Source organism: Pyrus communis, chromosome 3, assembly GCF_963583255.1.
Source record: "Pyrus communis chromosome 3, drPyrComm1.1, whole genome shotgun sequence".
Taxonomy (NCBI): domain Eukaryota; kingdom Viridiplantae; phylum Streptophyta; class Magnoliopsida; order Rosales; family Rosaceae; genus Pyrus; species Pyrus communis.
In genome coordinates, this window is record NC_084805.1 from 18,287,897 (window position 1) to 18,300,809 (window position 12,913).

The following is a 12,913-nucleotide window of genomic DNA, read 5'->3' on the forward strand; positions in this document are numbered from 1 at the left end:
CAACAAACATTGCAGCCACAATACTCAAACACACTCAATGCCGTGGGGTACCATGCAATTCCAGCTTTCCAACCTAGCCACATTCACATGCATTCACTCATAATCATTCACCAAACTTGCAGCCACATTTCCACCTATTCCTAGCTGTCATGTTCCCTCTCATTTACCTATAAATAAGCATGCATTGCAGCCACAATTGATTCATTCCATTCACAACACAACACACAACACAAACACACATCCATAGCCGTGCATATCCTTCCATTTCTGTGCAGTTTTTCTCCTCCATTGCAGCCACTATCCAACCACTTCCCATCCCTCCAAAACACTTCACATAATCCCCAAAGCTCACCTTAGACCTTGTGCTACAACAACGAGGAAGAGAAGAGTGCCTAAACGTTCATACAATTCAAGTTTGAGTTGTTGGAATGTTTAGGTGTTTCTTTGATTTCAATGTTTAAATTCAATTTTCTTTGTTTTGTAATGGAAGAGAAGAGTGCCTAAACGTTCATACAATTCAAGTTTGAGTTGTTGGAATGTTTAGGTGTTTCTTTGATTTCAAAGTTATGAGGAACTAAAACCCCCTTTAGCTAGGGGGTGATTCAAAATACATGTTTATGCTTGCATTATGAATTGATTACTTTTGGTTGGAATTTCATAAGTTGTGGATTCAATTTGTTTAACCGTTTGAATGAATATGACGCTAGAATATAAGTGAGTTTCACCTAATAGTTACGAACTTATATTCACAAGTAGTGGAGGTTGCTTATAAACAATCGCGTTAAACGAATTCTTGGCATAAGTTTCATGCGTATTCCATAGTAACGAATGCCTCGTCAACACTTATAATTTTTATTGAACTTAATGATCTTTGTTGAATGTCTCTATCATGCGTATTCCATAGTTAGGGACTTTGATTAAGAATAATTTGGTTGTAATGCGTATTCCATTCAATCCAATGAATCTAGGGAAATCTGAAAGTTAATTTAAGCGGACCTAATTAACTTGGAGCATTGAGTTGTTGGAAGTATGCCCACAAAGCCACTCATTTGATGTAATAGCTTTTTGGAATACTTATTGTGTTAAACTTTTATATGTTTAATAGAGGGCAAAGCTTATTGTTAATCACTATTTATAGTATCTTGTGTTTAAGCAATAAGGGAATCCAAGGAATGTATTTGATCTAAGAGACAAGTGATTTAAGTTAGTTAAATTAACGAGACCTTTCTCTTATGTTCATTCCTAAAACGTTCCTAGCCATAGGATTGCCAATTGGGCATTGACAATCCGCTAAGGTTAGTATGTGTTATGTCGACTCAAGGGTGAGTATGAACTAGTCTCAAGTCATTTGGTGTTGGACACTAAGGCAAACACATAGGTGCTCGAAAGAGTAATCGAGTACACTGAACAACGATCAAACGAGAGTTCGAACATACATGTCATGTGAGAACTCAATAGTTGCAATATGCAAAGTAGTCCTTTGACCTGAGGCATCATTGATGTCTAATGGTTAGGTCCTTGATCTTTGATTATGTCAACGGCATTCCATTGGAGTGTCCACGGCATTGTTGGGGTCAAGCTATCTAGTCATGTAGGCATATGAATGTACAACAAGGGATCTCTAACCTTCCATGATGGAAGGAGAATACTCTAAGATATGATTCGAGAGTCTTTGGCCAAAGCATATGAATATGACTAAGGAAGATGTTTCAAATCTTATTCAATTGAATCATATAGAGAAGTATCACATTGGATAGTAGACATGAAACAAACTATCACTTAAACAATGTGATTAAGAGTATTGTATTAGAGAAGGACCGTATTGCATTGTAGTTGTAACTGGATAGGTTCTCCAACCACTTCTACTTAGCTTGGGTAACCATGACATGCTGCTAGGCGTCACCCATGGTTTGTGGAAGCCCTAAAGATTAGCAAACACTAATTTTAAGGGAGAATTGAAATGTGGTTTCAATTCACAATCGATCGTTAAGAGTAACATCGCCCACTACCTCGCTAATTGGAACCTAATGGATCGTACACCGAGTAAGGATATAAGTGAAGAAATTATATGAAATGGATAAGCAATTAAATGGTTTAATTGAAGAATGGTCAAGATTAATTAAATAGTTAATTAATTATACGAAACGTTCGTATTAGGCGTTTAAGTTAGTTTTGGGCTTCGGGGCGCAAAAACGTTTTGGTCCACAAGGCCCATTATGTTTAAGTTGTATGACAACTAAAACAAAATGGGCAATTAAGCCCAATAACAACATATGGCCGGCCATAAGGGTGGAGGGTAGTGAACTTGGCTTAATTGCAAGTTTGCCACTCCATTGTGAGGTGGTATAAAGACATCTTTATAACCATTTCATCCTGGGGTTTTCTAATTGAATTTGGGTGAAACCTATTCTCTCATTTTCTACATAGAGGCCGGCCACCTTAGGGGAAGAACATCTAGCAATCTTTCTTCCCTAAGTCATCCATTTCATCTTCACACAACATCTTTGGTGTGGAGACTTAGAGACACCAAACTTTTGGTGTTTTGGAGAACAAATCCTCAAATCCTCAAAGAAGAAAAAGGAGCACTAAAAGGGAGGAAAACACAAGGAAGATCCAAGGAGCAAGGAGGTGACTTGAAGGCCCTCCACTTGGGTGAATCCCTTGTGTAATCAAGGATGAGCTTCAAGGGTAAAGAATCTCTAAATTCTTATTCTCTTTAATATTGTTAAAGAGTCTTATGGTTCACCATATACTAGGCTTTGAAAGTCATGGGTTTTATGAATTGTTTTTGAATGCATGCCTACTTTAAAGTGTTATTAGTATGCCTATGTATTCAAATGTTCATGCATGTTCTTAGCTAGGACAAAATTTTTCCTTCATGAGTTTCATAATTTATCGAAAGACCAACCGAAAATCAATCTTGTATGCAAGTGTAACATGTGTGGAGAAGAACCCCTTAGCTATTCCATCATCCATATTTTCATCACATTCATCTTTACTATCTGTTTTAAATTATAATCTGTCCGTTTAATTTAATCTCGTCCAACCACAATCCCCCCCTATTTTGTTAAGTCTTAATCATTTGATTTGTCTTATTTTATGTTTTTAAGTATTTGGAGTCTTCTGAACTTGTTTTGAGTCTTTTAGTTTGTCTTAGTGTTTTAAAAGTTAGTTTTATTTATTTGAGTCAAGTGTTTAGCATCCCTAGTTAATCCCCGGTTAGAACGATCCCTACTTACATCATTACTACAATTGTCACAAATAGGGTTTAGTTTGTGTGCGTATAAATATCGCATCAGTCATCACCCCAATCTTGTACTTGATCATATACCAAGGTGTTGAAGCTAACATTTATAATCTAAAAGCCTAGAAATCATAAAGCAAAGAACAAATATTTTGTCTTGTAGCAACCATGCCCATATAATCAAATTTTGCTTACCAAGTGGTCTAACTAATATTATTCATAGAAAAGAAAATTGAATAAAAAGAAAATAAGATAGACCAAAAACTTTTTTTGGATTGGATAAATTAGAGCAGATTAAATAAAATAGACAACGGGAGTGTAAAAATCATTACCTTTTGATTTGTCATATCTGTGATTTATAGAGTGGATACCCGAGCTCTCAATCGTTGACAGTTATGGCATTTTGTTGATTGATTTGTCTAATCTGGGATGAACATGTCGATCGACATTTCTAAGCCAAAAGCTATTGAGGGGCTTCCTAGATCATAAATTGTGTCGAAGATAATATAGAACCAAGGTTAGGAAGCATAACACAGAAGAAGAAAAATGTAAACTCAAAAAGTGGATTTAGTTTTCTTATTTTCCCTATACTACCAACACTACTAAAATTTGGTAAAAAAATTGTTAATCTTGTAGTTGTGTGGTTTTAGACAAATTACGTTGGTTGGATTTATTTTTTACACAAATGGAGACATTTTTCAAATAGGCATCAAAGGTTACATTTATTAAGATTGGAACTTCTTGTTTCAATTTTTTTTTGCTATTTCAATTTTATTTCCTTTCTCTGTTGTTTCAAATTGTAGAAAACCACTAAAAAACCACACAGCTTAATCCAACTATAGACTATACCCTGCAACGAATTATACTAATCTCAACCCAACATCCTTATTTATACAGATGATCTACCACTGTGTTTATCCTCCCTCTGTCTGTTGCTAAATTAAAAAGGTCATGTTTCTGCTTTTGAAAGATGCAATTACATTGCTGAAAATGACATGTTATAAAAATTGAAAAGAAAAAAAAAAAGAAATCCAAGATTAATACATGCAAACAAAAACAAAGGAGTAAGGAAATTAAAATGTTTGGAAGTAAATCACGAAATCTTCTCAATTTCTTTTTCCCTAGAGTTATAACAATACATTATATTTGCAATTGCACAACCATGAATAACAAAACAAAACAAAAAATATATAAGAACGGGATCAAGTTCGGATTTTTTTTTCCACCAAAAAAATCATCATATCAAGTAACTTATTTTTTCATATTTAATTTTGACATAAACCTAATTTATGTCAGTAAACAAACAAAATCCACCATCCCTATTTGTTAATATAATTTCAGCTATATCTGTATCTTCTCCATTTTTCTCAGTAAACAAACAAAATCCATTTTCCTTTTTTCACAGCTATAATTACTGTGACATCCCACATCGTCCAGGGAAGTGATCCTTATATGTATATTCCCATCCCTACTTAGCACGAGGTCTTTTGGGAGCTCACTGGCTTCGGGTTCCATCAGAACTTCGAAGTTAAGCGAGAAGGGGGCTAGAGCAATCCCATGATGGGAGCTCACTGGGAAGTTGCTCGTAAGTTCCCAAAAACAAAACCGTGAGGGAATGGCAAGCCCAAAGCAAATAATATCGTGCTACGGTGGTGAAGCAGGCCGGGGAAGTGATCCGACCTGGGCCGGGATGTGACAATTACATCATTGGAAACAACATGTAAAAAAACATAGACAAAATTGCGCCCAAGATTAATAAACACAAATGAATCACCAATTAAGAAGTTGAGAAACAAATGACCATACTTTCTTAATTTCCTTCTAAGTTATAGCAATAGACATTGTCAAGGTTTTTCAATTTGCTTTTAAGTTATAACAACAGATTATACCTACAACCACAGACAGCAAAACAATAAATGTAAAAGTAGAATTAACACCACATTTTTCTTCCACCCGAGAAATCATCACATTAAATAATCGATTTGCCTTGATATTCATTTTTAATAGCCAGTTGTTATTCTTTTTAGGAGTTTATTTTCATGTCTTTTGTTTATTTTTCCAAGGACAATGTGATTTAAGTTTGGAGGTGGAAAATAAGATTTTTTGATTTTTTAATTTTTTTGTGTCAATTAAAATTTTTTCGTTTTTAATTTAATATTCATAGATTATTTTAAATGTTAGAACAAATTGACAGAGTGAAGATTAATCTCATAATAGAGTCTTTTTTATTTATTGTTGCTTAGACACTAATTCATGACTTATACTTTGAAAATTTGCACATCCACACCAATATGGTTTGTGGGGAGTGAGATTGAAACACTTACTTTTCATCAAGTTAATTATTAATTTTTGTTCTAAGTAAAGTAAAGTTTAGTTCTTGTTATGAATAAAGTAATAATTGTCTCACCCAAGGCATTACTTAATAGCCCAGTCAGTCTTACCTAATCAGTAGTGATTCTCACGTCAAAAGGTAGAGTTTTGGCATCAGGCATGGTGGTTAGTTGGTTTCGTAGCCTTTTCAGCTTGAGTTAGTAAGTCTTTAGGGGTGTTCTACATCTAGTACCCTAAAGTTCATGAATTCTTTTCTAATTGATTCTAAATGGCTTAGACTTTGTAGTGGGTTTGGTTGGAACTTTTGGAAAGATGATCTAATTTTTAACGTTCTCTATGGATTGCGACTCAAAGGTGAAATTATTTGTGTCTTAGTTAACTTTTGTTTAAGTTAGTTAGTTTTTCCTTTTGTATTTTAATTTTATTTTGCTTAAGGACAAGCAAAAAGCTAAATTTGGGGATTTGATGAGTCGATATTATACTATATATTTTACCCTATTTTTAGTTATAATTTAGGGTAAATTACATTTTACTTTCTCAGGTTTATGCAATTACAACTTCATACAACATCTTTAACACATTTCAATCTCATACATTACCTATTATTTCATTTCAATTTCATACACCCGTTAGAAAATTTGTTAGGTTAACCGTTAAGTGAAGATGTGGCACATATGGAGCCCACATTTTTGCTGATGCGATATGCCATGTAGATAAAAATTAAATTATAAAATAAAGCTTTAATGGTTTCCAAGATGAAATTAAATAAAAACAAAAACATAATGAAAAATTTGTGAGCGCAGATGTGCACACCAATGCCCACCTTCACTGCATGTTCTTCTTTTTCTGTCATTGAGCTGTCCCTCGATCTCATATGTCTATCCATCTTCTTCCTCCCATCATCTCTCTTGCTCCCATATCTTCTTCTCCACCTAAAAGGCTTGTTAACTAAAGATGGTGTTACAGAGGTCATTGAAATTGGGGTCCCAATGTTTGAACAAATTGAAGAATGAAAGGTGTTGGCCACGAGGCCATTGTCGAGGACGAATGTGCAGAGGCCGTTAGAGCCTCTGTGGCACTCTAGGATTTCCTTCCATTGGTGGTCTAGGATTTCCTCTCGTCGGTGGTCGAGGATTTCCTCCATCCCGACGGCTTAGAACTCAGCGTTGCGTCGAATTTGAGGGATCTGAATCGGGTAACTCTGCAATTTTAGTTTCCAGAGATGATAAGGGGGTTTGGTCATAGTGGTTCGGGAGAGAAATGAGAAGAGGACTCCGTCGACGAAAAGGTAGAGCTTGAGATGATGGAAAATGACCTAGATGCCACTAGTTTTCACCAGTATCTGGGTTTGTTCCCTCACTTCGATCTGCAGCAACGCTCACCCAAAACGAGCATGTAATTTATCAAACACCATCTACACAAGACGACGGTTCAATTTAAGGTAATATCGAGGCTTACCATTGTCAAAAACGATGAGAACTTTGCCATGGGAAGTCGAGTCCGAGCCGAGGCTCTTCAATTGGGTTTGAAATTCACCAAGCACATACTTGTGTTTGTTCCATGAAAAATATTGGCTCATGGTGGTGGTCTGACATCGACAGGGAACGACAATGAACGACGATGAAACGGATGAATTTTGGAGTGATTCAAATTGAAGGACGTTCATGTGTCTCTCAACTTGTTCATCAAAGCTTCATAATTTTCTACCGAGTGGTTTATTTATGTCGATGAAATAAAGGATCAGTGCCCAATGCTGTCACAGTGACGTTTTGGGCTTATTTGGGCTTTTTGGTGTCCAAGATGATGTCTTTTGGGTTTGAGGCCATCTGCAATTATGTTTGGGACATCTCAAGCTTTAATTCTAGTCATTTGGGCCTGTTTTGGAGCCATAATAATTCAAAGTATGCATATATAATATCATAAGTAATATGGTTGCATCTATGTGAACGAATTCTTGTAATCAAAGAGAGTCCCTTCAAGCGAGGCTTGCATCTCCGTTGAACTGACTTAAACCTTGTATTTAACACCCACAATTTTTCCACTGGCTGAATTTCTTGACGAAGAATATGATTGCCATTAAACTTTTTCTTCATTCCCACGTAGAACTTATCATGTTGGTAGGACTCATCTTGAATTTCTTTGAGTTTGATTGGCCGTGCAGGTGCACCTTATGTTACAACAACAAAAATTATTTTATCTTTAGCTATTTGCCCTGTATCGAAATCTGGTAGATTTGTCAAGTGCTGGTCATGTGTCGGATCAGATTTTGAATTTGTATGAATAACCCATTCGAACATGTTAGTTTCAATGCCTTCATGCAACTTTGTTGGTTACTTTGCAACCTCAGGATATTGTATGTGGGGCGTATAGGTCTGGGTAGGAATGAGTGATAGGGATATGTTAAGATTAGCAGGTTCTATTTCCTCTATTGTGCATGAATCAAGCCTTGATGGCTCTTCAATCTCAATATCTCTCAGCATGTTATTAGAGCTCTCCACATATTCTAATGTACAAGTAGCCCAACCGTCCTTTGAACTTTGCAGCACATTAGGCTGCTCAAAAGGCTGTTGAATGCCTGCCCATCTAAAACTAGGATGTTTTTACAAATCTAGAGTGTAGAAATCAAAAATGGATCGTTCCAATGCCAATGCGAGTCGTTCCTCATATTAATATGCTCATTCACATAGTCTGGAAAATATTTCTTTTCAGGGCATTGAATTTCATGGGTATTTGAACAACAAAAAGCACAAATTGTAGGATTAAATCCACAGAAACCTTGCTTTGTGAATGAGACCCATAAAGGTGGTCTTTCTAGTGGCGGTAGTTCCCAGCCCACCACTGACGCTGAAGAATCCCATAAAGGTTGTGGTCCGGCTAGTGATGGCAGTTCCCATGCCATTGTTGTACTCTTCTCAGAATTAACAAATTGTAACCCACAAAATAAAATAAGCAATTAAATAAAAAAATATGTACATAATAATTAACTAAGAATATGGTAAACACAAATTATTTAAAACAATCCCCGGCAACGATGCCAATTTCTTGATATTATTTTTACCACTTGCAAAAGTATGGATAAAAACACACAAAATATTTGCAAGAGAACAAGGTAGTTATAGTATAAACGGCTCGAGTAAGGTCGTTTCCACAGGGATTATTTAAAACAATTTATGCAAACCAAAATCTTAGTTAATTACTTGAAAACAAAGACTAGAAAAGGTTGATTATTTTTTAAAAATAATAAAAACGAATTTAATTAAAATGATTAAAGAAATTAGCAAAGTAAAGAAAACATTTTGAAAACCAAATTGTAAAAGGCCTAGGGTTCTGCCGTCCCCTTAACAATCCTATGTAGATTTACCAATTATTTATGAATTACCCATGCAACTTTGAAGGCTAGGTTTTCCTTATGCATATTCTACTTGTGACATTCAAGCTATAACGTATATCAAACATTCTATCCATCCGTGGCATTCAGATCAAATATAAACATGCATGACTCATTACGCTTTGTGAAAACCCCTTGAAAAACCATGCAACCCCTAAGACGTGGCATTCGCCCTAGGTGAACTTTACAACTATCAATCACAAGAAGCAATACTCAATCCTCTGATGGCATTCCGACCGAATTGCATCTGATTACTTATCTAAACATCCTAATGGTAGCTAAGCATTAAGATATAGAGACAGTTTAAACATGGTGATTAATAATTCAAAGTATGCATATATAATATCATAAGTAATTGAATAAAGACTACATATTCATGCTAATGCTCAAGGCATCGCCCTAGCAAACGGAAATTAGATATGAACAACCATTATTGAAGTAGAAAAAGGATAGAAAACACCTTGAAATACAAAACGTCAAAACCTAGCTAAGTTCTCCAAATTGATGCCTCCGTTCTCCTCATTTTAACCCTAATGGCTAAATATCTTTATTTAGACTACTACAAAATAAAATCCTACCTAGAAAAGCTTTTCTAAAAACTAGGAAACATAATAGAATAAGATAACTAGGAAATAAAACGTTTCCTATTTAAACTGAAATTTAGACTTCTCAGAAAATCAGACTTTTGACCGACCAAATCAACTCCGATTTGATCCCAATATCCCCAACAAATCCTCAAAAGAGTCTTCCTTAAAATATGCCATCTTGACCTCCAAAATACCCAAAACGTCCAGAAACGTCAATTTGGGAAAGCTGCGCTAGGCCTTTATTTCATTTCCACAGTCAAACGGCTTCATAGAAAAATCTGGAATTTTGACATGAACATCTTGACACACTCACGAACATCCTCCAATTGGAATCACTCCAAAATTCATCTGTTTGATCACTTTTTGCTCTAAAGAAAGTCGAATATCTTACATTGGAAATATATAACAAAGTATCAAAATTCTACCAAAATAACTAATAAATTAATACCAAAAATAAGGTAAAATATATAGTATAATATGGACTCAGCACCACACACGCATGATGGAGACTTCTCTGAAAAACATTGGCCCACATGTAAACAATTTGATCTATCTAACTCAATTATATCCCTTGTGATACATATTTTATCATGTCCAATGAACTTTTTGGCCTTGGCACCCAGAGCTTTCTATCACCTCTGGATTTACATAGGGTCATTGACAAGTAGGATGAATGCTTAGGTTCATTATTCCATTTGTAAAGTGAACTACACTATGTTCAAATGAGGGATGTATGAGTACCAATGAATTTAGAACAATTTAGTTAGAAATGAATACAAAACATTAGAAAGATGAATTTGAATCACACTACAAAATAGTAGGAAGAGGGGTTGAAAGGAGTCATTTGTAAATCTCTTTCAATGCATTGCATACGGTCATTTTAAATTCCTCCGTAATATGTTTTGTGCTACATTTCTAACTCATGCTAAATCCTTTGGCATTTGCAAATCCCTCCATAGATTCATGGATGTTATATGTGCAAATCCCTATATCTCAATTATTTCAAGTAATTGGATCAAAGAATAAAAAATGATGATGGATGAATACTACCTCACTTTGTTAGAGCACTTCCAACAAACTAAATACATACTTGACATAAACTGCCCTAAAACCAGTACTACAAACTAACTATCCACAAATCATTTTTAGGTTTTTTATTTTTTTATTTTTTTCTGACAAATGTGGATATAAACGTTTTTAGTTATCATAAAACGCTTTTAATCGTAGTCATAAAGAAACTCATAGTCTCACACGTAAAATTAGCTCTTTTTAAATTATGAACATAAAGGTTTATGCACGCCTTTCAAACTCTTATTTATATGCAACGAAAAAAGTTTTCAATTTTCCAATAAGAAGTTGCGTATTTTCCAAAAATTTATTCTATTTTGTCATATTTTATTGATCGACTCAAAGGTTTTTTTTTTTTTTGTTTTTTTTGAAAGGAATATGACCTTAAAAATTTATTGTATAGAATCTAAGAGTTAATGAGATGCATATAAAGTTAAGGAAGTGATTTCCACACAATTTTTAGCTTCTTACACACTTTTGTTTAATTCTGGATGTTGATTCTATTTGATTCATTCAATCTGATGATTATAAAAAAGAAGAGTGTGGAAAGCTAACAATGCGTGAAAATCACTTATTTAAAGTTAGTTCTATCCTTTAGTGGTGGTCAGAGATTTCACAAAAAATCATGGTATATAAGTATATTCCAAAGGATCAAATGTTAATTAATATGGGATGATCTTGGTATAAGAGTGATGTTAGATGGCATAAGGTTTATATTTTATTATGACTAACAATTATGACTAACACAATTATTAAGGAATCATGGATGCTTAAAGAATCACACACACACACACACATTAGCAACTGGAATTTAGTCACATGATAATTATCTAGTTAAAACTAAAAGAAGTTTCAAGTTCGAAGTCATCCTCCTACTATATCTCCAACTATTTTGAAGTAACTTAGGTTGAGGGTCCACGATGGTAATTGTGACATCCCACATCGTCCGGGGGGTGATCCTTAAATGTATATTCCCATCCCTACCTAGCACGAGGCCTTTTGGGAGCTCACTGGCTTCGGGTTCCATTGGAACTCCAAAGTTAAGCGAGTAGCGCGCGAGAGCATTCCCAGGATGGGTGACCCATCGGGAAGTTCTCGTGTGAGTTCCCAAAAACAAAACTGTGAGGGTGTGGTCGGGGCCCAAAGCGGACAATATCGTGCTACGGTGGTGGAGCGGGCCTGGGAAGTGGTGCCGCCCGGACCGGGATGTGACAATTTGGTATCAGAGCCTAACCCTGGCCGTGGTGTGCCAACGAGGACGTCGGGCCCCTAAGGGGGGTGGATTGTGACATCCCACATCGCCCAGGGGGTGATCCTTAAATGTATATTCCCATCCCTACCTAGCACAAGGCCTTTTGGGAGCTCACTGGCTTCGGGTTCCATTGGAACTCCAAAGTTAAGCGAGTAGCGCGCGAGAACATTCCCAGGATGGGTGACCCATCGGGAAGTTCTCGTGTGAGTTCCCAAAAACAAAACCGTGAGGGTGTGGTCGGGGCCCAGAGCGGACAATATCGTGCTACGGTGATGGAGCGGGCCCGGGAAGTGGTGCCGCCTGGGCCAGGATGTGACAGTAATGATAACTTTACCTCCCAAATCTCCCTACCTTTGTCCAATTTCAAACAGGGTTCATGTTTTTTTTTTTTTTTTTTTTATGCAAGCGATATTGTGTGTGAAGAGTCATTTGTGACCTTGAATACAGGATATGGAGCCAGTTCACTTTGTGACATTCAACCCCATATATATGACTTTGCACGTCTTGTATTAGTGGTTTGGATGCTGCAATGGTTGTAATATGTTTACCTAAGTATTTCTCTGAATATATTAGTGACTGCTTTTAACTAATTGAACTACAAGTTTTGTTGCAATTTCATGTTTCTATTCTCACTTTGAAGGTTTATAGAAGTGTCTTATGTTACTGTAATAGCAGAAAGCAATTATGTTTATGCACCATGACACGGGTTAGATCTCCACCGATCCCCCTCCCCTTTAGCAACTAACAGTGTTACACTAATGCTATCGTTTGTAAAAAAAAATAAAATAAGGGAAGTGTTATTGGCACTTCAAAAATCTCATTCTACACTTCTCATAAGTGTATTTTTCTTTCCTAATATAAAAAGTTTGGAGTGCTAATAACAATTCCTTAAAATAAAAATAAAATTAAAAGCCCATTTAAACTTGTATGAAGAATTACTGAGTTGGACCAAAACAGCCGGACCTAGCCCATTTGGCCTTTCAACCCATATGTAGTTCGGATCTTGAAAACTTGATTTCGCACCATCCAGCTGCCATTGCCGA